The sequence below is a fragment of the Petaurus breviceps genome, unplaced genomic scaffold (assembly GCF_028583685.1).
Source record: "Petaurus breviceps papuanus isolate PSGF00001 unplaced genomic scaffold, PetGlider_PUasm1.0 138, whole genome shotgun sequence".
Lineage (NCBI taxonomy): Eukaryota > Metazoa > Chordata > Mammalia > Diprotodontia > Petauridae > Petaurus > Petaurus breviceps.
The window spans coordinates 25656282-25682309 of NW_027185694.1; the positions used below are offsets into that span (position 1 = coordinate 25656282).

The window sequence follows — 26028 nt, forward strand, 5'->3', positions numbered from 1 at the left end:
CAAATAGAGGTAAGAGACCTTTTAAAATTTCTAAAAAGTCTCTTGGAGTAGAGTTGACCTTTCATATAGACTCCTGATTAGATTGACAGATGCTAACTGGTTAAAAGAAAGGCCAAGTCTCTCTGACACATAGTTAGAGGTATTTATGGATGTCTGTTCATGTCTGTATTTGCATTTACTTTGTGCATATTTTGACATTATAAACACTTTCATTATCAATTTATATCATCTAACACTCTAGGTCAAGGTCAATTTCAGCTATCCTAGTTCACTAGTAATTCCCAAGGGGAAAGGACCAGGGACACTGATAGCAAAAGGGAGTGTACCTAGTTCATGAGCCTGGTGATAAGAACATTTTTCTTAATTTCTTCTTAGTGTTGGGCAGCAGATTGACTGAGCCTAAGGTTTATGAATAGTATTTTAAATATCTCCTAACCATGTCGCGGAACTTAAAAATCCATTGGCTCTCTTCACAGGAATTCTTACTTGGATAAAGGGTGACTTGTGTTGTATCAATGAATGTGTTCTGTGTTTAGGAGAGGTAAAGGCCTATAGGGATGCCTAATCTTAGGAAAATATTAGCTCCTCCAGGAAAGGGCTATACATTTATAAGATCACATGAGATCCCCCCAAAGCACTTTGTTACTTAGTCAGGAGATAATTCAGGTCATTAAGGAGTGCTTGCTTCCTGACCATCTCAGAGCATTTGATCATTACAGAGCATCTGACTAAAAGGACAGGATGTCCTCTAGGATTCACTGAGTCATGTTGGAAGGCATGGAAGACTATGCTGGTTTGGATATATCTACCTTTCTACACTGGAAGTGACTTGAATGTATATTTGATAAAATTGTTTCTGGTAGACTTGAACTAAATCACAGAGTATACATTATTAGTGGTTAGCTAGGTGGTCCAGTAGAATGCTAGACCTAGTGTCAGGAAGACTCCTTTTTCTGAGTTCAAATCTGGCCTCAGACACTTACTAGCTGTGTGATCCTGGCCAAGTCATCTAACCCTGTTTGCCTCAGTTTCCCCATCTGTAAAATGAGCTGGAGAAGGAAATGGCAAACTACTCCAGTATCTTTGCCAAGAAAACCCCAGATGGGGTCATGAAGAATTGGGCACAACTGAAAAAATGACTGAACAACAAACATTATTAGCATTAATTTTTTTCTTCAACATTACTTTAGGGTAGGAACTGTCTTGTTTGTTTGCATTTGTATTCCCAGCACTTAACAGTGTACTCATTTAATATATATTCTATCCTTCCCTCCATCCATATAATCTGATTTCTCTCACTCTCTCTCTCTCTCTGCCACAAACTAAGCTCTGGGGATAGAAAAAGTGGTCTCTCCAAAATAAAAAGTATAAAGAGATCTGTAATCTCTAAAATGTTATTGTTTGAAAGGCATCATGGTCTGTAAGGAAGAGAGCTAGACTTGGGAGTCAGGAAACCTGGGTTTAAATCCTGGCTCTGGCACTTGCTAACTTTGTGACCCTGGGCAAGGAAGTTAAAAAATATTAGCCTGAATATCCTCTTTTCTAAGATGAGGATAATAAGACTTGCATTACCTGTCTTAGAGTATCTGGCGGGAAAAATAATTCATAAATCTTTCTTTGTGGAGGCAATCAGGGTTAAGTGACTTGATTTGAACTCAAGTCCTCTGTCCCCAGAACTGGTGCTCTATTAACTGGGTGACGTGACTTGCCCCGCTAGGTGTCTGAGGCCAGATTTGAACTCAGGACTCTGAGCCTCCCTGTCTTCAGGCCAGGCACTCTGTGCACTATGGCACCACCTAACTGCCCAAACATGGTTCCAAGCCACCATGCTTGCATGCTATGCAGGAAGACGGCCCCCACGAGTCCTTTGTTTCTTCTCTGCTGTCCTATTCTCCTATTACACAGCACTTTGAGTGAGGGATCAGACAGTTAATAGTGAGGGAGGGCCTAAGGTAAGAGAAGGGAAGGAGGAGTGAGTGCATTCCAGGCAGGGCTATAACTAAGCACTTCTTTACTCAGGGAAAAACAGATTTTTTTAGGGAGTGGAGTGGAGTGGCGTGGGATGGGATGATTTGGGTAATAGCATAATGGAGCATTCAAAGGGAAATAAGGGGAGTTGACATCTCAGAGGACAGTTTGACTATGGTGACAGTCATGTTAGGAGAGGGGGAAATCTGTCCACCATGAAGTTTTACCACAGAGTTGAGGTGGGGAGCACTGAACCTAGGAGAAGGGCATCACAGCAATGGGCTATGGGGGTAGGAAAGTGTTTGCCCAAGGTTGGGTGAGATAGCCAGGTCTTGCCTTTGTAGAACGAGTCAGCAGAGAACAGTGAGGTGGTACCTCTAACATATCAGTACCTAGAATCAAAGTCCCAGTGACTCCAACCTAGTTACATCTCTGATCCCTGTCACAGGGAACACAAAAGTATGCAATGACATCTAGGGTAGGGATGGAATAGTCTGTTTGGAGAACAGCTGATGGATGCTTTTCACTTTATGTGTTTACCAATGCAGTGAGTAGACTCCTAAGTCATTCCTGGCTTTCCAAGTAGCCTCCATTTCTCTTTATTCCTCCCTTTGATGAAGTCTTTTGCTCTGATTTTTTCATGAAATTCAGGGTTGCAAATATATTGCCGCCTATTTACTCCCACGATGAACCTCTTAATCTCTCTTTATATAACCCACTATTTTCATTACTTGGAAAATTTGTTATTCCATGATTCACACTCATACAGAATCACTGGAAAAATATTAGTGTTCAAAAGATGAGTTTTTGTTTATGGGAGGATGTTGGAATTTGTGCAAATACTGCACAGTTTCCTTTGGCCAAACCTGGGAAGTGAGAAACTCAAGCAGTGGGGTTTACTATTATTATTTCACTCAGGTTTTTCAATCATGTTAACAGTGAACACAGGACTTTTAAGCTATCTCTCTTCCCCAAGCAGCAGCAAAACATCCTGATGCTCTGTGAACCCTCTAGAGCTGGGAGGAATTTAATTACTATTTGCATATTCTCTGCTACTTGTATTTGGCAATGATGCCAAGCCCATGTCTATCTGATCATTCTGTCTTCATTTCATCTGCCTTCATCATTTCAAGTTGGTTAATGCATTCAGCTTTGAGAAACACTCTTCTTGGATTTTCCAGATGGGTTCCCACATCTAACGCAGACTCTATTTTTCCCTGTCAATTCCAAGTGGAGTCTATCCCTCTCACCCCATCTTCTCTTCTCCTTCAGTGATGAGTGTTTATTTAGAGAAGAGCTCCCTCCTTGGGACTTGAACTGAGCTAATGAACTCCCAAAGGCCAATCATCTAAACTGAACACTATAAATTCACACATTGGCTTGTTCCCATCTCCTACTCCAAGGGGGTCTCCTCTATGGCAGCTCAATTCATGCAGTACATTGAGTGCTAGGCTCGTAGTCAGGAAGACATGAGTTCAAATCCAGACTCAGATTCTTACTAGCTGTGTGGCTCTGGGCAAGTCATTTAATCAGTTTCTTTAACTGAAAAATTGGGATAATAATAACACTTACCTGCTAGGATTTTTCTGAGGATCAAATAAGAAAATATTTGTAAAGTATTTAGCATAACACTTGACATAGGTACTATATAAATATTATTCATTATTATTATTATTTATGCTTGTTATCTAGGAGTCTTAGTACTACACTGATTTCTGGACTTTTTTGCCTTTTCAGTCATAGATCACTACAACTAAAAGAGACATCAGAACATAGACTATCAGAGTTTGGAGAGATATCCGAGCACAGAGCGGTGCAATGAATAGTGGATTAAGAATCAAGGTGTTCCAATTCCTGCCTTGTGATTTACTACTTATTTGACCTTGGGCAAGTCAATGAATCCTATGTGGCCTCAGTTTCCCCAAATGTAAAATGAAGGGGTTGGATTATATGGCCTCTGAAATCCTTTCCTCTTTTAGGGTGTGAATTGTTATAGTCAGGGATAGTTTCTGACTTTTTTTTTCTGTATCCCTTGGTGTTAATACAGTGCCTGGTATATCATAAGCACTTGCTAAATGCTTGTTGACTAATCACTAAATGGCTTGTTGATGAAATCTATGATCCTATGGAAGGTCAGAGCAGGAAGGGACCTCAGAAGATGTCTTTAGAGTGTATCTTGAATCAATCCCTAATTTTACTGATGAAACAGTTGAACTTCCTGAGGTCAGAGAACCCAGGTCTCCTGACTCCTGGAGCAATCCTCTCTGAATTATGGCATTTCTCTCCTTTAACATGCAATGTGAATTAGCTGCTCTGTTCAGCCTCTCCAAGTTGCCATGGTTAAGCAGTCTTCCAGCTGGCTAGTCAGAAGAGTCACTGTTGTTTTTCCAGATGCCGGAGTCTCATAGTTTGCTCATTAACCTCTAAATGTGGCTGTCCCTCCTTCTTTCAGCTTGTACCTCTCCTACTGATTCTTCCTGTAGATGTTCTATGGGTGGAACACAGAGGCCCCAGTTGAGCCTTGCTAACAGTCATGTTTATGATAAGCACCTGAGAAGACCTGGGAGGCAGGTGTACTTAGAAGGGAGCATGAATAGTTTCATGTCCCCAGACAGGAGAGAAAGGGATGCTGTTGCTAGTTGTGATGGGAGGAAACCAGTTCCCATTTCTATCAAGTTCTCCCCCCCCTCCATTTCACTGATGCTTATTGATCTTTCTGACATCCTGGATGGGTGTGAGTCTTTAGGGGAGGGTGGGGGCTCTGGCTCCCTATACTCCTTTCCTTACTGAGGCTGCAAATCATGAACTAGCTATTATTTTCTTTTAACTCATTCACCAATAAAATAGGAACTGATCTAGAAAGAACAGCTGTAGTGCCTTGTTGATAATTGTCTCATGTACCTGCAATTCACGCTATGACCTTTAGCAAATCACTTCACTCAGTAAAATGAAAACACTGGGCTAAGGTCCCTTTAGCTCTAAGGACTGTGACCACAAGAATCTCCTATTTTCAGGAATCCAAGTGTCAAGTTCTCCCATGGGCTAGATTTTATCTTAGGTCTATCTCTCAATAATCTCTGCCTCATGCTCCCTTGACCTAGGTTTTCCCTTGGGAACATGAGAATTTGACTCATTTTTGTTTTAAAGCTTGGAGGCCATAAACTTATTGTTTTTAATATTTTGATAACTGTATTTCAATATAATCTATTTCCTTTGTAATCCTATATATCTTATTTTATGTGACTGAATGCATTATTTTGAAGAGGGGCTTTGGTAGTCCCCAGATTGCCAAAGGAATCCATGATACAAGAAAAGTTAAGAACTCCTGATTCAGGGGAACTCTATTCCTATGCAAACACTCAAGCTGAAAAAAAATCAAATATAGGACAGGTTTTATTTAACCCAAAGTAAAATGCAAGTAACTGACTTGAGCTTCATAAACAGTTGAAACAACTCATCTTCCCTCTCCCAGACTAGGAGTTCCACCCTGGATATGACCCCCACAAGGGGAAAGATCATGGAGATGCTACAGGAGCAGGATGGTCTTTTACTAGATTTCACAGATAAAAGAGTCACTCAACAACCCTTTCCCCTTATAGATCCTATTTTCCTTCAGGACCTATACTATCTATATGACATAGTACCAGTAAAAGTGACTCCTCCATACCACGCTGATTTTTTCCCCATGTGTTTCCATTTAGCTGGAGTGTGTATGCTCTGATTCATTCTCCCAGAGCCAAGTCACTATATAGGACCCTCAAGGTTCTAGAATATATTGAGAGGGTGGGGATCTCTCTACTCTACTACTGGCCTGAGTACCCCCCCCAGCTCTATTCCTCTTCCCCTCCCTTACTATTAGTGATCACCTCCCCGTAGTTGTGTTCCATTTAATCACTTAACATCAACTAGCTTTTACAAAGCACAATATTTACTTGGAATATATAGCAAGAACAAATACACAAACATTTTCCCCTAATATCATGGGGCATGTTCTCCCTTATAGCATCCCAGTCTCTGAGAGCAGGAGGCTCAAAATTTAGCTCAATTTCTCCTTAACACTGGTCCCACCAATTTCATGTTCAAATACACAATGGCTCCAGAAGGGACCGCAACCAGATGTAGCACTTTTTTTCTGTAGGACATAAGTGCCATAGTAGTTGCAGACCTGAATGCTGATAATGTCAGGATATTGAGGTCCCCTTCAGACCTCTTAAACTCCCAGGATTGGAGACTCCACTCCCTTCACATAAGATACAGAGAATGAATGCAGAGTAACCAGAAGAGGCAGCCCTCCTCCCTATTCTCCTCTAGTCCCCATAGCCATTCTTGTCAGGATAACACCCTCCTGGAGGTGCTTATGCTTCTGGCCAGTGTGCTGACCACTGAGGCTACTTACTGATCATTTACATCTTTAAGCAGGTACCAAGATGGGCCTCATCTTTGAGGTGGCTGAGGGTGGCTTCCTGGACATTGATGTAAAGATAACAGGACCTAATTATAAGGGAATTTATAGAGGACACAGAGAGTCTCCCGGAAATTCTACTTTTGCAGCTCACATGGATGGAAGTTTTGTTTTAGCAAGAGAAGGCCCACCATGATTCCCATGATGGTCATGTTCAATACTGATATTGAAGAAGTTCCAAAGACCAAGACACAGAAATAGAAGCTCATCAGAACAAGCTAGAAGAGATGATTTGTGAGCTTGCCATGGTGATGATGGTGGTATAGCATGAACAAGAATATAAAGAAACCCAGGAGAGAATACCCAGAGCACTTAATGGCAACACAAACAGCAGAGTGGCCCTCTGGTCCTTCTTTGAAGTTCTTGTATTAGTTTCCATGACATTGGGACAGATCTACTATCTGAAAAGATTTTTTTGAAATCAGGATGGTTGTCTGAGAAGGCTTTTCCTGAGGTCCCAAACTCCCAATTCACTATTTAGCAAACATCTTGTTCACAATGATCGTGTAGTTTCTAAACTTTTATTTTTTGAACTATACACTCATTGCTTCTCTTTCTTCCTCATGAATAAGTTTTGAAAACACACCTTCTTAGCGAGACTGTTCTTATAATTTTGACACTTAATTGACAGCCTCCACCACACAGGGTATTTCAGAGCTCCAACACTATAAATGAAGTATGATGTAGTCACATTTGTTTGTCCTATTTTCCTTTGGTTTTCTGAATGAAATACAGTTTGTTCATAAAGCAGCACTAAGGCAAATATAGTCTTTTACCAAAAAAAAAATGATTGTGCATGTCTTTGGCTCTCTAAACCTGCAGAAAAAATTCAATTTTGTGAAGTTTTAAGAAATGATGGATTAAATCTTTAAAAACTGTCCAGATAGCATCATTTGACCACTCTAGCACAACTGAGTAATTGTATTTCATTTAGATTAGTTTTGTTTGGCAAGCCCACAAGCTATATTCTCCCTTAAGGAAAATGGGAATCTTCTTTGGCTTAGACCCTAGGACTCAGCTATTTGCATGAAAGTATAGCACAAGTGGTTAATCAAGGAGGATTGGTTTCTGCCTATCATTTGTAATGGTGACAAGTCAAGACAAGGCTAGATGCTGTTTCAGAAGGTGACAATTGATTATTCTATTTTAGCTGGCATATCTAGTTCTCTCCTTCACCCCTGTGTTGGTACTAAAAAAGTGTACGATAATCTAAATTGGGAAAATCTGGACTACTGATGTTAAAGTTTGCTCTTGGATGCTATTGCAATGTTATACAGCCACCATTTTTTTATCAGAAGATTGGCATTTGGTGGCATTTGGAGCTCATCTAGCTAAAGAGGACTAAGCATTATTCTCAGCACCAGGTTTTTCTTTGTTTTCTTTCATTTTAGGCACACGTAAATTTTGTTTTGTATGGAAAATGACTTTTTATTGGTCTCTGATGATGTTAAAAAATCAAAACATCTGTTTATGATGTGGAGATGATCAAGAATTATGTTGTGACTGATATATATTAGGTATTTGTACTTTTTTATCTTTGCAAGGGAGAAAACTATAAGTAATGAGTTTTGTACTATTAGTTAAAACTTGTTATGGGGTTTCATGGTGAGAAAAAAAAAACTTGACTTTGGGCAAAATACTTAATAAGGTGAAAGTTGTTTTACCTTAGTGTAACTGTTGAATGGCACTTTTATTGCATATAAAAACACTTCAAATTTAAACTCAATAATGTAAATTAAAAATTGGCTGCATATCTTATATAACCTATGTCCAGGAAATAAACAGCTCTTTCAAAAAAAGAATGAATGCAGATGAAAGGTCAATTACTGAGGCCTATTTCTTGGGATGTCAGATCTTTCATTGGATGACACAGGTGAAGGAGTCACTCTATGAGGAGCTGAACAGTCAAAACGTCTGAGACAAGAAAGCTCTTGTGGAAGACTACTATGGGCCTTTTGAGTACCTCCACAGCCAATGGAGGAGCCTCCCATTTCAGTTGCAAAAGCTCTACAGTCTTTCCAAGGCTCTTTGTTATATATCATCTCTCTTTCAGAAGCAGGCTTCCCATCTTCTCCAGGTAGAAGTCACATCAGCCCAAAAAACTGATGTATTCTGTGCATGCTTCAGACCCTGGTTACATAGCAATAGCTTTTCTTCTATTATTCTGGGAATGTCTTCCATTCTTCATTGATCTGTGTCTTCTGGTGCAATTTTTTTCTTTTCAGATTATGTGGAGGTGGTATTAGATACGGATATTGCAATGGTAATTGTAATTTGAAGATCTTCCCTGCCCCTTAATAGACCTAAGGGAATTTGAAAAACTTACCTGCCCCTTAGTAGGCCAAATGTAAGCACATGGGGCCTGTGGTGGGAGAAGTTGACTTAAGGAATGGAGCAAGAAGGGGTGGAGCTAGTAATGAGTCATAGCGATTAGAGCAGAGGGAGAGAGAGAGGATACAGGCAAGTAGACAGCTAGGACTATGAGTGTTTGTTTGTGGGAAGGCCCTGCAGGGGTAAGGCTTGGGGATGGTGGTGCCCACTGCATGTTTATTCTGTATAGATTTCTTTGTTGCCATAGTAAATCCATCATAATGAATTTGGCTTTCTTCTGCTGGGATTTGATTTTATGGTGTCTGAATAAATATTTTGCTTCCGTTTTCTATATAGGGAGTCTATTATATTTTGGGATTTTAGAACTACACTGGCATTTTCATAGTTGCTGTTGGTGCTGTGCATATTGCCTTGGTGATATAGACATGCAGACCTCTTTCTTTGGAATCAGTTCCATTTCTGTCTGGCCACTCTCTATATTTCTATGCTCAACTTCTCTCTTTAGCTTATACCATTTTTCATCTGAGGTCTGGAGACTTGAACTCACCAAGTGTAGCTATACAATCTCTTACTATCTCTCAAATTATGTCAGGTATCAACTCCCTGTTAGTAATTTTTTAAAATATTATCCTCTATAGTCCCAAAATCATTCTTTTTGGTGGAAAATGTAGAAATAAAATAATAATTGAGGACCTCCACTTTTTCTTTCTCATTGGTTATCTTATCTACCATGAATAAAAATGCATCTTTCCCCTAATGGAATTTTTAAAACCTTGTGTTTTTTTTTTTTGTTTTCCTTAGCTTTCCTAGATATTATCAACAATTTAGCATCACAGACTTCACAGGATTCTGTTTCTCTTTCATATTCTTTCTCCATTACCCATCTTTGCTTCCATTTTTTATGCATGTCTTTTAAAAATCTAAAGTGGTTGTTGTTACATACACTTCCATCTTAATCTCTTTAGATAATTCCTTCTTTTCTTCATTATTGGAATTATCACTCTTTGTGTTTTCAGAATTACATTCTTGATAATTTCCCATCCTTCCTTGGATAACATGCCGTGTAGAGTTTTTATCATTGACCTCCTACCTAGTCTTCAAACACTTGAAAGCTCTTCTCCCATAGTCCAAGGTACATTTCAGAATAAACCTAGATTTTCTATATGCATAAAAACTTATCAGATGGAATCAAGGGTATGCTAGTGAATGTCTAATTGGCTTTCTGGGGGAAAAAGTAAGCCTGATACACCTTTATGTTTAATCTGCATTATTAATACTTTCTTAAGTCTAGACAACAAAATAGCAACTTACAAAGGGGCAAAAGCAATCTTGATGAAAATGATGATGATAGTAGTAGCTGGTATTTATATAGCACTTTAAGGTTTGCAAAGAACTTTACAAATATTATCTCACTTGATCCCCACAGCCCAGGGAAGTAAGTATTATTATCCTTATTTTACAGGTGAGTAAACAGAGGCAGAGACTGTGACTTTCCCAGGGTCATACAGCTGGTAAGCATCTGACGCCAAATTTGTATTGAGGTCTTCCTGACTCTAAATCTAGCAATCCATATATTGCACCATATCACTGCTCTTAGAAAAACTTCCTAAGACTCAGAGCTATCTAAAAACAGAATGACTTGTCTCCAGAAGTGGTGAGTTGCCCCTCTTTAGAAGTATTCAAGCAAAGGCCAAAAACTCCACACCAGGTGTGGAGTCTGGAAGAAGCATTCTTGTTCAGGTTTAGGTTGGACTAGATGGCTTCTAAGGTCCTTTCACACTCTGTTATTTTGTGATTCTCTGAGTTTTTGTTTCAGAAGAGAGATTTATTCCTCCTTGAGCATGTCCATTCCTTATGTTTATTTTGTTTTTAAAATAAAATTGTCATTATCTAGTTTTCTTTGGATTGCCTCTTCATCACTCTGCCTGCTCTTAGGCATAATCCTCATCTCTTTCCCACAAGAACCTTGGGCTCCAACTCTGATGGATGGGTTTTTAATTTGGGACCCAGGTCTCTACTCCACTTCCAGTTTTTTCACCTCCTACTCCTTAATGTTTTATTATCCAATAGAATGTAAACTTCTTGAAGACAAGGACTCTTCTGCTTATTTAGTTTTTTATCTCCACATTTGGCCCAGTGCCTACTTGATGTAAAAAAATGCATATGTACATATATATGATTGTTTCTATCATCTAGTTTCTGTTGATGATCTAGTCTTGTGCCAAATGGGAGCTAGTGATGGAAACACAACCAATGTGTTATATATGTTTACTGCCTTCTGAAAGTTTATCATTTATTTAATTACTGGCTATATTCATCTTCAACTATATCCCAAAACAGTTGTAGTAACTGACCCATACCACTAGGGATCACTATGATTACCATTAGGGAGTATCTGATTAACTTTAGTTCTGAGGATTAAGATATTGGAAGCAGGTTTCATGTTTTCATCAACTGCACAGGATTTCATTTTGCCTTTTCATTGTTTATAGACTAACCATGCGGCAAACTGTCCCTTTTTGGTCAGCCCATCAAAGAGGGGCTCATAGTCATCTTTTCTCTCTATATTTCCCCAGCTTTTATTGTTTAACACAGACCTTTTCTGGGTACTTCCACTATAGTGCTCTTCCAAATCTTGTTATGGACCAAAACCTGGAATCTTGAAGGCTTTACAAGTGGTTTATACCCTTCTTTTTTGAAAAAAAAAATTATTTATTTTTATTAATTAATTTTAGTCTTTAACATTCATTTCCAAAAGATTTTGAGATCCAAATTTTCTCCTTATCTCTCCCCTCCCCCCACCCCAAGATGGCTTGCATTCTGATTACCCCCTCCCCCAGTCTGCCCTTTCCTTTATCACCCACTTCCCCTCCCCCTCACTTTCTTGTAGGGCAAGATAGATTTTTTTATACCCCATTGCCTGTGTATTTCCCAGTTGCATGTAAAAACAGTTTTAAACATTTGTTTTTCTAAAGCTATGAGTTCCAAATTCTCTCCCTTTTAACTTCCCAACCCACCCTCATTGAGAAGGCAAACAATTCAATATAGGTTATACATATGTAGTTATGCAAACCACTTCCATAATAGTCATGTTGTGAAAGACTAACTATATTTCTTTCCATCCTATCCTACCCCCCACTTATTCTATTTTCTTCTTTGACCCTGTCTCTTTTCAAAAGTGTTTACTTCTGGCTATCCCCTCCCCCAATCTGCCCTCCCTTCTATCTCCCCCTCCCTTTTATCCCCTTTCCCCTTACTTTCCTGTAGGGTAACATACCCAATTGAGTGTGCATGTTATTCCCTCCTTAAGCCAAATCCGATGAGAGTAAGGTTCACTAATTCCCTCTCACCTCCCACTTCTTCTCTTCCATTATGAAACCTTTTTTCTTTCTTCTTTTATGTGGAGATAATTTACTCCATTTTATCTCTCCCTTTCTCCTTCTCCCAATATATCCCTATGTCACCCCTTAATTTTAATTTTTAGATATCATCCCTTCATATTCAACTCATCCTATGCTGCCTCTGCATGTGTGTGTGTGTGTGTATTCCTTTCAATTACCCTAATACCAAGAAAGGTTCCATGAGTTATAAATATCATCTTCCCATGTAGGAATGTAAACAGTTCAATTTTAAGTCCCTTATGATTTCTCTTTTCTGTTTACCTTTTCATTCTTCTCTTGATTCTTGTATTTGAAAGCCAAATTTTCTATTCTGCTCTGGTCTTTTCATCAAGAATGCTTGAAATTCCTCTATTTCATTGAATGTCTATTTTTTCCACCTGAAGTTTTATACTCAGTTTTGCTGGGTATGTGATTATTGGTTTTAATCCTAGTTCCTTTGACCTCTGGAATATCATATTCCAAGCCCTTTGATCTCTTAATGTAGAAGCTGCTAGATCTTGTGTTATCCTGATTGTGTTTCTACAGTACTCAAATTGTTTCTTTCTGGTTGCTTATAATATTTTCTCCTTGACCTGGGAACTCTGAAATCTGGCTACAATATTCCTAGGAGTTTTCCTGTAGGGATCTCTTTCCAGAGGCTATTAATAGATTCTTTCAATTTCTATTTTTTCCCTGGTCATATCAGGACAGTTTTCCTTGATAATTTCTTGAAAGAACATGTCCAGGATCTTTTTTTTTTTGATCATGACTTTCAAGTAGTCAAATAAGTTTTAAATGATCTCTCTTGGATTTATTTTCTAGGTCAGTGGTTTTTCCAATGAAATATTTCACACTGTCTCCTATTTTTTCTTCTTTTGGATCTGTTTTTATAATTTCTTGATTTCTCATAAAGTCATTAGCTTCCATTTGCTCCATTCTAAATTTAAGGAATTATTTTCTTTGGTGAACTTTTGGATCTCTCTTTCCATTTGACCAATTCTGATTTTAAAGGCATTTTTCTCCTCATTGGCTTTTTGTACCTCTTTTGCCATTTGAGTTAGTCTATCTTTTAAGGTGTCATTTTCTTCAGTATTTTTTGGGCCTTCTTTAGCAAGATGTTGCCTTATTTTTTCATGATTTTCTTGCATCACTCTCATTTCTCTTCCCAATTTTTCCTCCACTTCTCTTACTTTATTTTCTTTCTTTTTTTGTCCAGTAGACTTTATTCAGAAGACTATGTTCCCTTCCTAGTTCATCATGACTCTCTTCATTGGATCATGTAACTTTATCAAGAGACAGACTTAAGCCTATCACAGCCTGACTTTCTCAAGCTGAAGGAGAGCTGGGTTGAAAGTCCATCAGGTGAAGGGAATAGAAATGTATATATGTGTGTATGTGTATATATATATATATATATATATATATACACATATGTCTATATAGGCGGGTATATGGGAATATGAATACATATGTGAGTGTGTGTATATATGTCTACAGGTATACATAGACAGGGGGCACAGGACCAATTGAATAGGAAGGGATGATACTTAAAAGGTGAAATTAAGAGGTGAGAGAGGAATATAATGAGAGGAGTTGGGGAGAGACAGAATGGGGTAAATTATCTCATATAGAAGAGGCAAGGGAAAATGGTTACAATGGAGGGTAGAATAGGAAGGCAAAAGGGAATGAGTCACCCTTATTCTCATTGAATTTGGCTTAGGGAGGGAATGACATACACACTAAATAGGGTACCTTACCCTACAGGAGACTAGAGGGGAAGGGGAAAAGAGGGGGTATAATGTAAGGGAGGGCAAGCTGGGAGGGAGGGAATTTGGAACCATCCACTTTTGAAAAGGCAAAGGATGAAAGTAGAGAATAGAAAAAGTGGGAGGTGGGATAGGAGGGAGGGAAATATAGTCAGTCTTCCACAATATATCCGCTATGGAAATGTTTTGCGTAGCTACTCATGTACAACCTATATTGAATTGCTTATCTTCCCAGTGAAGGTGGGTGATAATGGAGGAAGGGAAAGAATCTGGAATCCAAAGTTTAAAATCAAATTTTTAAAAATATATATACATATTATTACTAATATTCTACATGTAACTGGAAAACGAGATATATAAGCATTGGGGCATAGAGATCCACTGTGCCCTACTGGAAAGTCAAAGGGGGAAAGGCAGAATATATGGGAGACAGCAGATTGGGGGGAGGGGATATTCAGTGAGAATGCTGTTTTGGGGTGGTGGGTAGGGAAAATTGGGGAGAAAATTTGTAACTCAAAATCTTGTGGAAATTAATGATGTAAACTAAAAAAAAGAAGAAGAATAAAAAAATAAAAAAAAGAAAGTCCATCAGGTGTAAAAACCTGGTGCTCAGATAGTACAAAGCTCTCCTTTTCTTCTGAGCCAGACCTTGTACAGCTGAGACTTTGGCCCAGGAATGGTAATTGTGAGGGAGTGAGGAAGTCTGAGCTTTCCCATTCTCACACCAACTATGGTAGGAGATGTTCAGGCCTGAACCCGCTCTTCTTTCTTCATTTCTGGGGATAAGGATTTGGCTGTGGATGGTGATACAAAAGTTCCTCTTGGTCACCATGTTTAGCCTCAAGTAATCAGAAGGCTTATTGAAAGCCCATTGTGTGGGTTGCTCAATTTTCAGCCAGAGATTGAGGAGAATAGACAGGGATGGTAATGCATCAACCATGTACCCCCTAGACCCAGAAACACTCCAGACACTGCCACCTGTTTTGGGTCAGGTCTCTTACTTGATTTTCAAAATCTTTTTCAAGCACTTTCAATAGCCTGTGACCAATTCATATTTGTTCTTGGAGGCTTTAGATGTAGGAGCTTTGACTTTGTTGATTTTTCTGGTTTTATGTTTTGATCTTCTTTATGACCAAGGTAAGATTCTGTAGTCTGAGTTTTTTGATGCTGTCTGCTTTTTTTCTCAGTCAAATACTTAACTTTCTAACTCTTTTTCAAGGAAGGACTCTGCTTCCAAGGGAGGAACAGTAGTGTACTGTCCCAAACTTCAGAGGTATTTGTGCAGCTGTTTTCAGAGATATTTCTAGGGTCTTATAAATTTTCAGTTCTTCCAAGGTAGAATGATCAAAGTAGAGGTGTTTACTCCTTTCCTGGCCTGTGCTCTAGTCTGTGAGTGACCACAAGCACTATTTTCTGTCCTGGAACTATGAGGAGGATTCCCTCTCCAAAGCTATACTACACCAGTGCTTCTCCCCACCCCAGGACCACTATCCAGGACCATGACCAAGATCCAAGCAGGGCAAAGCAAGAGAATTCTGCCTTAGCTGCAGCAAAGAGATCCCTGCAGTCACCCTCTGATCAGGTGCTGGATCCCATGGACTGCGAGGTCTGGAAGCAGCCCTTTTTGTTGCTGCTGCTGTCACTCCCATCACCTCTGCTCCCCCTAACACCTCCACTACCGTGGGGATGGAGCTGGATAGCTCTCCTTTGCACCCAGATCTGACAGAGTTTTCCCACTGATCTTCTATGTTGTTTTTGTTGTTTGGACCTGAAAAGTCTGGAAACTGCCATAGATACTGGTGAATCAGTCCCCTGAGGCCTGTTCCAGCCCTTTCTATGCCTGCATGGCCCATGCTGAACTATGCTCCACTCCCAGCCCATTGTGATAGACCCTTCCTGTTGACTTTCCAATCTGTCCTGGGTTGGAGACTTGTTTCACTCCATCATTTTGTGGGTTCTGAAGCTCTAGAAGTTGTTGCAGTCATTTCTTACAGGTATTTGGAGGGATTTGGGGGATAGCTCAAGCAAGTCCCTGCTTTTACTCTGCCATCTTGGCTCCGCCCCAGTTTATACACTTCTTTACACACTCCACTCTGTTATGGGATATTTCCACTTATGTTTTTGCACGAGAGGTTCCCCATGTCTGGAATGCACTACCTCATATCTTCTCACGTATAGAATTCCTAGCATCTTCAACTTAGTGCCATCTCCTGTAGAAGACTCTTTCTGACTTCCTTAATTATTAGCACATTCTACCTTTTAAAATTACTTTGTATTAAGATCACAAATTTAGAAGGTGAAGGGACCTCTGAGTTCAATTCCATTATTTTACAGAGGAAGAAACTGAGGCCTAGAGGGGTTGTGACTTTGCCAACATTACACTGATAGCAGCAGAGGCTGGATCTGAACCCAGGTCCTCTGTCTCTAGGGCATTCCACTATATCATGGTGCCTCTCTGTGTTTACTTATTTGCCTATATGTTGTATCTTCTGAATTCTCAATATGTATTGGCATATTCTGTTTCAATTTTGACCTTCCTTTTCCAGTGCCTAGCCACACTACTTGCGATAAAATAGGTGATTTAATACATATTTGGTTAACTGTACTGAAATATATTGAATTGAACAAGATTCAGTCTATGCTTTCAAAGAATTCAGAGTCCTCCTCCAGCAAGGAAATCATTTTAATTATAGTCTACATTTCTGTGGTACTTCTGAGATTTGCAAAGTATTTCCTTTTCCATGACAACCCTGGGAAGTAGTGTTAATACTATTATTCTCATTTTACAAAGAAGGCTCAGAAAAGTGATATATGACCAAGATCACACAGTTTATGTTAAAGTTGAATCTTAAACCCAGGACTCTTCGATACCAGGTTATTTCTGATGTACCACACTACTTTAACCATAAGATGCCTACAAAAATAGCAGTTAACACTTTTCAGGCTCCTAAATACTTTGTGGTTCCTTCTGAGACCAGAATTCTGCACTAAAGCCAGGCCATAATTATAGGAAGTCAGAGGAGCCATATGTAGTCCCATCCAGATGGTCCATTATCTGTTGTTCCCCTGCAATCCAATTAACAAATTGTATTCTTCCTTCTTCCTTTGGTATGTTAAATCTTTTATTCAAAAACAAAAATCATTGCCTGATTTGATTCTCCATATTGCAGTAATTCATTCTGGGGCCACTACTAATAGATGTCCTTTTAGCCATTTCCTTGGAGAAGCTTTACCCAATTACCTGAGATACTGTAAGACTTGCTTTGTTTGTTCTGTTGTTATCCATAGTATATTAAACTTTATTTTCTCTTTATAGCTCCTGGCCTCTTTCACAAATGGTCCACTTCATCTAGACTTTGGAGTTCTCATTGACATTTCAAACTCCACAGGTCTATAACAGAACACATTCTCCTCAACCCTGCTCTAGATCCCAATTTTCCTGCCCTTCTAGTGAGGATGTTATTGGGTTTATCATACAGTAGATTACTATAGTCATTGACTGCTGAGTCTTGTGTACCTAATCTATTCCACTGACCCACTACTCTATTGCTAAGTCAGTACCAAGTAGTTTTGATGACTACTGCTTTATAATACAGATTAAAATCTGGTATGGCTAGGCCACCTTCCCTAGCATTTAATTCCCTTGGTGCTCTGGAACTTTTCTTCTTCCAAATGAATTTTGTTACTATTATTTCTAGCTCTATAAAATAATTTTTGGTTGATTGATTGGTATGGCACTAAATATGTAATTTAATTTAGATAAAATTGTCATTTTTATTATATTAGCTCAACCTAGCCATGAGCAGCTGAAGTTTTCCCAATTAGTTAGATTTGACTTTATTTGTGTGAAAAGTATTTTGTAATTGTGTTCATATAGGTCCTAGTTTTGTTTGGGTAGGTAGATTCCCAAATATTTTATAATGTCTGCAGTAACTTTAAAAGGAATTTCTCTTTATATTTCTTGCTGCTGGATTTTGTTAGAAATATATAGGAATGCTGAGGATTTGTGTGGATTTATTTTATATCCTGCAACTTTGCCAAATTTATTTATTGTCTCAACTAGTTTTTTACTTGATTCTCTAGGATTCTCTAAGCATATCATCATACCATCTGCAAAGAGTGATAGTTTAGTCTTTGCCTAATTTGATTCCATAAATTTCTTTTTCTTCTCTTATTGCTTTTGCTAACATTTCTAGTACTAAAGTTAATAAGAGGGGCGATAATGGAAATCCTTGTTTCACCCCTGATTTTGCTGGAAATGCTTCTAGTTTATCCCCATTGCATATAATGCTTGCTGAAGGTTTTAGATAGATACTACTTATTATTTTAAGGATGACTCCATTTATTCCTGTACTTTCTAGTGTTTTTTAACAGGAATGGGTGTTGTATTTTGTCAAAAACCTTTTCTGCATCAATTGAGATAATCATATGGTTTCTGCTAGTTTTGTTGTTGATATGATCAATTATACTGACAGTTTTCTTAATATTGAACCATTCTTGCATTTCTGGAATAAATCCTACCTGATCAAAGTGTATTATTCTCATAAGTTACTGTAGTCTCTTTGCTTAAATTTTATTTAAATTTTTTGCATCTATATTCATGAGTGAAATTGGCCTATAATTTTCTTTCTCTATTTTGTCTCTTTCTGATTTAGGTATCATTACCATATTTGTGTCATAAAAAGAACTTGGTAGTACTCCTTCTTCTCCAATTTTCCCAAATAGTTTGTAAAGTATTGTCATCAATTGTTCTTTAAATGTTTGATAGAATTCACTAGTAAATCCATCTGGCCTTGGAAATTTTTTCCTAGTATGTTCCTTGATGGCTTGTTCAATTTCTTTTTCTGGGATGGGGTTATTTAAGTAATTTACTTCTTCTTCAGTTAATCTAGGCAACTTATATTTTTGTAAATATTCATCCATTTCACTAAGATTGTCATATTTAAGTGCATACAATTGGGCAAAATAATTCGTAATTATTGTTTTAATTTCCTCTTCATTGGAGGTAGATTCACCCCTTTCATTTTTGATACTGGTAATTTGGTTTTCTTCTTTATTTTTTATCATATTGACTAAAGATCTATCAATTTTATTGCTTTTTTATAAAACCAGCTCTTAGTTTTATTTATTAGTTCAATAGTTTTCTTAATTTCAATTTTATTAATCTCTCCTTTGGTTTTCAGTATTTCTAATTTAGTATTTAATTTGGGATTTTCAATTTGTTTTTTTCTAGTTTTTTTCAGCTGCATGCCCAATTTATTGATCTCCATTTTCTATATTTTAGTCATGTATACATTCAGAGATATAAAACTTTCCCTAAGAACTGCTTTTGCTGCATCCCACATATTTTGGTGTGTTGTCTCATTATTGTCATTCTCTTGAATGAAATTACTGATTGTTTCTATGATTTCTTGTTTGACTCATTCTTTAGGATTGAATTATTTAGTTTCCAATTGTTTTTTTTTAAGATTCATTTTTATTTTTTTGCTCTTGGAGGGCAATTGGGGTTAAGTGACTTGTCCAAGGTCACATGGCTAGTAAGTGTTAAGTGTCTGAGGCCGTTCAGGGCTGGTGCTATTCACTGCGCCACCTAGCCACTCCACCAATTTGTTTTTAGTCTGTCTTTCCATGGTTCTTTTTTATGGCTCCGTTGTGATTGATCTCAGGTCTGCACTGGTGCGGCCTGCGTGCTCTGTGCTTCCCCTGCCCAGTCCTATGCATGCACTTTCCTGGACTGGGAATCTGCCATATTCTGTCTCCCAATGATTCTGTCACTCTAAAATCCATTCAGATTCATTTTTTAGAGGTTAATGATGGAATTCATGGAGGAATTCTGATGAGTTCCTGCTTTCATTCTGCCATCTTTCCTCTGCCTTCCCCCCACCCCTGGATTTTTCTATTTTGTGCTCTCCTGCATCCACAGATCTACAGGGGCTATCTCCTATGTCTGGAACTCATGTCTGTCTTTCAGAATCCTTCTCTTCCTTTAAAGGATGGTTCAGGCATTACTTTTCCCATATAGCCTTCTCCTGGACTCCTGCCTCCAGCAGAAAGTGATTTTTCTCCTCTTCAAAAATTTTAGCATACTTTGTCTGCTTCTCTCCTTTGACCCATTACAATCTATGTTGGGTTATATTTATTTGTGTAAGCATCATATCCATACTAGTAGTTTGTAAGTTCCTTGAGTGCAGGAAGCATGTCATTTTTTTTTATCCCTAGAACCTAGCACAGAGTCTAGAGAAAAGGAGATTCAAATATTGTTACTGAATGAAGAAGATAAATACTATCTTGATTTCTCCATTGGGAGGATCCCATCTATGCATAGCATTTATCAAACATTTATTAAATATTCATATTTGTAAAGCCCTATGCTAGGGTTGGGGAGCAGAGTAAGTGGATACAAAGAATATAATATTGATTCTATCCTTATGGAACTCACAGGGAGATTATGACCAATATATAGATTAAATATAATAAAATTAAAATAGGATAAATGTATCACAAAAAAGTCAGAGGGCTCCACTCCCCCTCCATTCCCTTATGTGGCAGGAGCCCCTCTTCTATTCCTTTTCTCTCCCCCCCCCACACCCTGCTCTCTACCCTAACTCTAAACCTAGCCAGGGTTCAGGAGCAGGGCCCTGTGGGCTTATAAGGTAGCTTTGCCAGAGAGTATTTTCCTAGTACCCAGTGCCTTTTCAATTTTATTGGCTCTGCTCTTTCAGCATTATCAGAATTTCTTTGCATATGATCTACAAGCTGTAAAGAATGACTTGCAGGTCTAGATATTGATATGTGGAAGAATAATTTGCCACGATTTGAAAGATACATTTTTTTAGAAGCCTGCTTATATATAACTTTAGGATATTTGAAAGAAGATACGGCAACAGGAAATTGCATCCTTTTTGTTGGGTTCTTGGATTTTGTCAGCTTTGTTTGATTTGATCCTTGCGAAAGCTAGGCAGCACTGATTTAGTATCACAGCCAGTAACTTGCCTTCTGTTTTTCTTGGGCCTGCATTTGCTCTCTCTGTACCATTTTAATACTCCATTCCAAGAGTTCAAGTGATACAGATACTGGGCCAGTTTTCCATCACAAATGAGACATTGATTTCTGTATTGGGGCTAGAGCTTAACCTCTGGTACCTACACTTGGTTTATAGCCACAAGTGGTATGATTGCTTTATATCAATAGTGTATTAAAAGTTCATCAGATTCTTTGTATACTGTGCTAGATGACAAAGTTGTTTTCTTGGACCCTTGGACCCATCTTCTCTTCTTTGGAACCAACAAATGAAGGCAGAGATGGAATGGCAGCAACAGTAGACATTCAGAAACAGCAGAGAATGGAATTGCTTGATTGTCAGCTTATGTTATCTCAGTTTGCACACACGAGGTGGCAATGACAGCAGCAGGCTGGGAGGATTAGTTGGAATCGATTTTTTCCTCAAGTGAATCAGAGAGGCAATGCAAATACTAGAGATGTTCAACAGTGTGAACGAGAATTAGCAGCATGTCCTCTTGAGGTTTCGGAGGAGCAGGTTGCTGGCTCATGGAGATGGGATTTTCTGGGGTAGATGTTCTTCAGACCCTTAGAGCTTCCAATAATGACCTTAATGTAGCTAACAACTTCCTACTGCAGCATTGATGAGCCTGAGGAGTTCAGTTGACGTGGCTGCTTGCCATCTGAGGCACAGACAGCATCTGCCTCCTGGATGATGTTGAAAAGTCTTTACCAAATGAATCCAAGGCAACAAAGCCATGTCTACAAGAACTAAGTTATAATGTTGGGTGGAGGGTAGGTATGCCCTGCTGCTCCCATGCCCTCAAACCCCAAGATTATTATTATTATACCATCTGAAAATAATTTTGCCATTGAATTAGCTAGCATCTTCTTTTCTATCTTCATTTTGAAAAAAAAATGGGTCTTTTTCTTAGTTTAGGAATCAACAGTAAATAATTTGTGGCAGTATATGTACAAAATACTGAGGGAGTACAAACTTATGTAGCAGCTCAATGCCACTACAGAGGGGAAATGGAGACTGTTTTAAGTCATACTCTTTTTATGATAGTACATTATCCCACATAATCTTTTGATTGCAGTAATGATTTTAAAGAGGAAAGGGAATAATGTTATTGCAATGACATATCAGATTATTCTATGTAAAATTTTTTTTAAATTGTACTATTTTCCCCTCAAATTTATTTTTAAACCTAAAGGGCTATTCAGGCCACATCCAATACCACCTGGATACCAGAAGCATGATTTACATATCTAATATAAATTGTATTAACTAGGGACTAAGTAGAGGAAAGTGGAAGCACTGAGTCATACACTTCTCATTATTACCAACCCAGGGAAAATTTTCTAGACCTTTCTCCCCATGTCTTCCAGAAAAGCTACTAATTAAAAGAACCTAGAAGAGTCTCTGAAACAATAAAAAAGCAATCTAGTGTTAACTCCTCCTTGAAAATCCAAAGTCGATCCATAATGGGAAAGTGATTCAGATAGCAAAAGAATAAAAATGGATCTAAAAAATAAACTAGCTTGATGGCATCCAACCAGGTTCAACAGGATCAGACTGACCTGATGGACCATCATGTTGGCCTAAATAGAATACTTTGTAGTTGACATGTGATGAATTTGTGAATAGGCTATCTGTTATTTTCAGTAAGTGGAACTCTAGCCCATGTTTTTGTCTGATTCTTGGTCTAAGTGTTCACTTGCTGAAAGCCTAGATTGATTGTCCCTGTCTGTGCCACCATAATTAACCTCTCTAGAAGTGGCTCTTCTTGGGAACCACAGGCCTAGGATGCTTGACATCCCAAAGGGTCAACCCAAGGAAATGGAGAGGATATGGGTAACATTTCAGAATTAGTCATCACAAGCAGAGAAAACAGAAATCAGTATTGAAAAGGAATGAAAAATGGGAGGAGTGAGGAAGGGCAAGTGAAAATTAGGGGAAAAATGCAATTCCATTTGTCATTTGCAAAGTGAGCAGAAATGTATCAAATTGATGCAAGTTTAGGCATGTGATGCTCATAATAAAGTTTAAAGTGTGTGTGTGTGTGTGTGTGTGTGTTCATAAAGGTCAGAGGAACCACAAAACAGATACTGGAATGATTCACTTTTAAGGGACCTTATAATACCATTCTGCTAGATACTGGCATTAAGGAACAATAAAACCAAAATCCTGCCCTTCAGGAGCTTACATTCCACTGGATGGGGGAAGGTGATAAGAGGAGGAGATGGACAATTATAATGTCTATATAGAACAGTAGACAAAATAATTTGAAGAAAGATAACACACTAACAGTTGAGAAGATCAGGAAAGATTTCATAGAATACAGAGAAATAAAGCTGAGAAAGACCCAAATTCTAGGCATTGGGGAGGAGATGAGAAATGGGATGTTGAACTTGGGAGAGAACTAGTCATCCAGTTTACTGGAATGTAGGGCATGTGACAAGAATTAATATGAAATAAGACTGGAAGGGTGGATTGGGGGCAAATTGTGGAGTGCTTCAAAAGATGGGTTAAGGAGTTTGTATTTTATCCTGGAAGAAATCAGTAGGATTTGAAGGCTTATATTATGAGGAAAGAACTGGTCTTTCCTGTGCCTTAGAATTCACATATTCACAGTAGTGGGGAATCTTCCTCCCACAGCAAATCACTCTATCTGGGACAAGTTAAGCTGTAATTTAAAAACTGTATGATGAATCTTCTACTGTTTTCAATCTGAGACTATAGTCAACACTTGTTCCCAGTATTATGTGATCCTCAATAACCAAATAGGTCCAACCCTATGGCTGTTGGAGGCTGCTGTTTAAGGTTAGACCTTACAGGACTGTACTTGATCATATTCTTAGTTTAATTCCAGGTATGATCATCAAGAAATGCTATTGAGCCAATGATCCATGAAGCCAATAACCCTATGGGAGTTGACATCTATGAACTGCAATTGGTATTCTCATGGGGAAGGCTGGAGAATGACTCTTGGCATGGGCTGACATAGAATTCTCCTCACTCAATTTCCCCAGTATAACGTTTCATCTTGAATTGAAAGTGTCCCAACTGCTGACTCTAAGCCTATGACATTTTCTTAGTACAATTGGCTGCTTATCTGACTTTAGCATGGAATTAACATCAAATTAAGGGGACATTTCCCCCCTTAGTATAGCTCTTTCCCTATTTTCCATTCATGCCAAATTTCTATAATCACAGCAGGTGATCAATATGAACACAATATTAAATATTTATCTCATAGGCTAATTCTGGAGCACACCTGAGCTACTAAGAGCTATTCAGCCTAGAATTGAAGTCCTTTTTATATATAAATTACTAAATAGATGAGTTCTTGGACTGGTCATTGCCTGTCACTAGTTACATATAATTGTGTATAAAATAAGATCCTTAAATATTTAGAAATGATAGAAGAATAATTGAAAATTGATGCAACAGTTTATGTGACCAAGCTATTATTCTATTAATTACTAACACCAAATAAGAATCATCTTCTGTTTTTTTTCAAATGCTTTTTTAACTTCTGATTTACATCATTCATTTCCACCAGATTTTGAGTTACAAATTTTCTCCCCGTTTTTCCCCTACCCACCGCCCCAAAATAGCAGTCGCACAGGATATCCACTCCTCCAATCTGCTCTCTCCCATATCTTCTCCCATACCCCCTTCGACTTCTCCAGTAGGGCATGGTGGATCTCTATGCCCCAGTGCCTGTATACCTTATTTCCCAATTACATGTAAAATAATATTAATAATATATATATATGTATATATTAAACATTTGATTTTAAAACGTTGAATTACAGATTCATTCCCTTCCTCCCTTGTCACCCACCCTTACTGGGAAGATAAGCAGTTAAGTATAGGTTGTAATGTGTAGCTAATGCAAAACATTGACATAGTAGATACATTGTAAAAGACTGACTATATTTCCCTCCCTCCTATACCACCTCCCACTTAACTCTATTATCTACTTCAATCCCATCCCTTTTCAAAAGTGGGTGCTTCCAACTTCCCTCCCCCCGAGCCTACCCTCCCTTCCATCATCCCCCCTCTCATCCCCTTCCTCCCTACTTTCCTGTAGGGTGAGATACCCTATTTAGGGTGTATTTCATTCCCTCCCCAAGCCAAATTCAAGGAGAATAAGGTTGACCTATTCCCTTTTGCCTTCCTATTCTTCTCCTCCATTGTAAGCATTTTTCCTTGCCTCTTCTATATGAGATAGTTTACCCCATTCTGTCTCTCTGCATCTCCTCTCATTATATTCCCCTCTCACCTCTTAATTTCACCTTTTATGTATCATCCCTTCCTGTTAAATTGGTCCTGTGCCCTCTATCTATGCATACTTGTAAGCATATATACACATATTCATATATGTATTCATACGCCAGTATGAATATTCTATGAAATATTCATAGCCTCCGATAAAGACACACACACACATTCCCTTCAACTATTTTCATACTGAGAAACATTTCATCAATTACAATGATTGTTTTTCCATGTAGGAATGTTAATAGTTCAACTTTGATAAGTTCATTATGATTTCTTTTCCCTGTTTACCTTCTCATGCTTCTCTTGCTTCTTGTATCTGAATGCCAAATTTTCTATTCAACTCTGGTTTTTTCATCAAGAATACTTGAAAGTCCTCTATTCCAATGAATGACCATATTTTTCCCTGAAACATGATACTCAGTTTTGCTGGGTAGGTGATTCTTGGTTTTAATCCCAGCTCCTTTGACATCCAGAATATCATATTCCAAGCCCTTTGATTCCCTCAGTGTAGAAGCTTCCAGATCCTGAGTTATACTGCTTGTGTTTCCACAATGTTCAAATTGTTTCTTCCTGGCTGCTTGTAATATTCTTTCCTTGATCTGGGAATTTTGAAACTTGGCTATAAAATTCCTAGGAGTTTTCTTTTTGAGATCTTTTCCAGGGGTGATCAGTGAATTCTTTCAACCTCTATTTTGCCTTCTGGTTCTAAAATATCAGGGCAGTTTTCCTCGAGAATTTCTTGGAGGATGATTTCTAGGTTCTTTCTTTGATCATGGCTTTCAGGTAGTCCAACAATTTTTAAATTATCTCTCCTGGATCTATTTTCCA

General features: G+C 38.3%; 2 pseudogenes; both read left to right on the top strand.

The window, feature by feature from the left end:
• The first annotated feature begins 837 nt into the window (after positions 1–837).
• Positions 838–6849, top strand: LOC138143752 (transmembrane emp24 domain-containing protein 2 pseudogene; annotated as a pseudogene).
• An 8484-nt stretch (positions 6850–15333) lies between these two features.
• LOC138144274 (ubiquitin-associated domain-containing protein 2 pseudogene) lies at positions 15334–21551 on the top strand (annotated as a pseudogene).
• The last annotated feature ends 4477 nt before the right edge of the window (positions 21552–26028 follow it).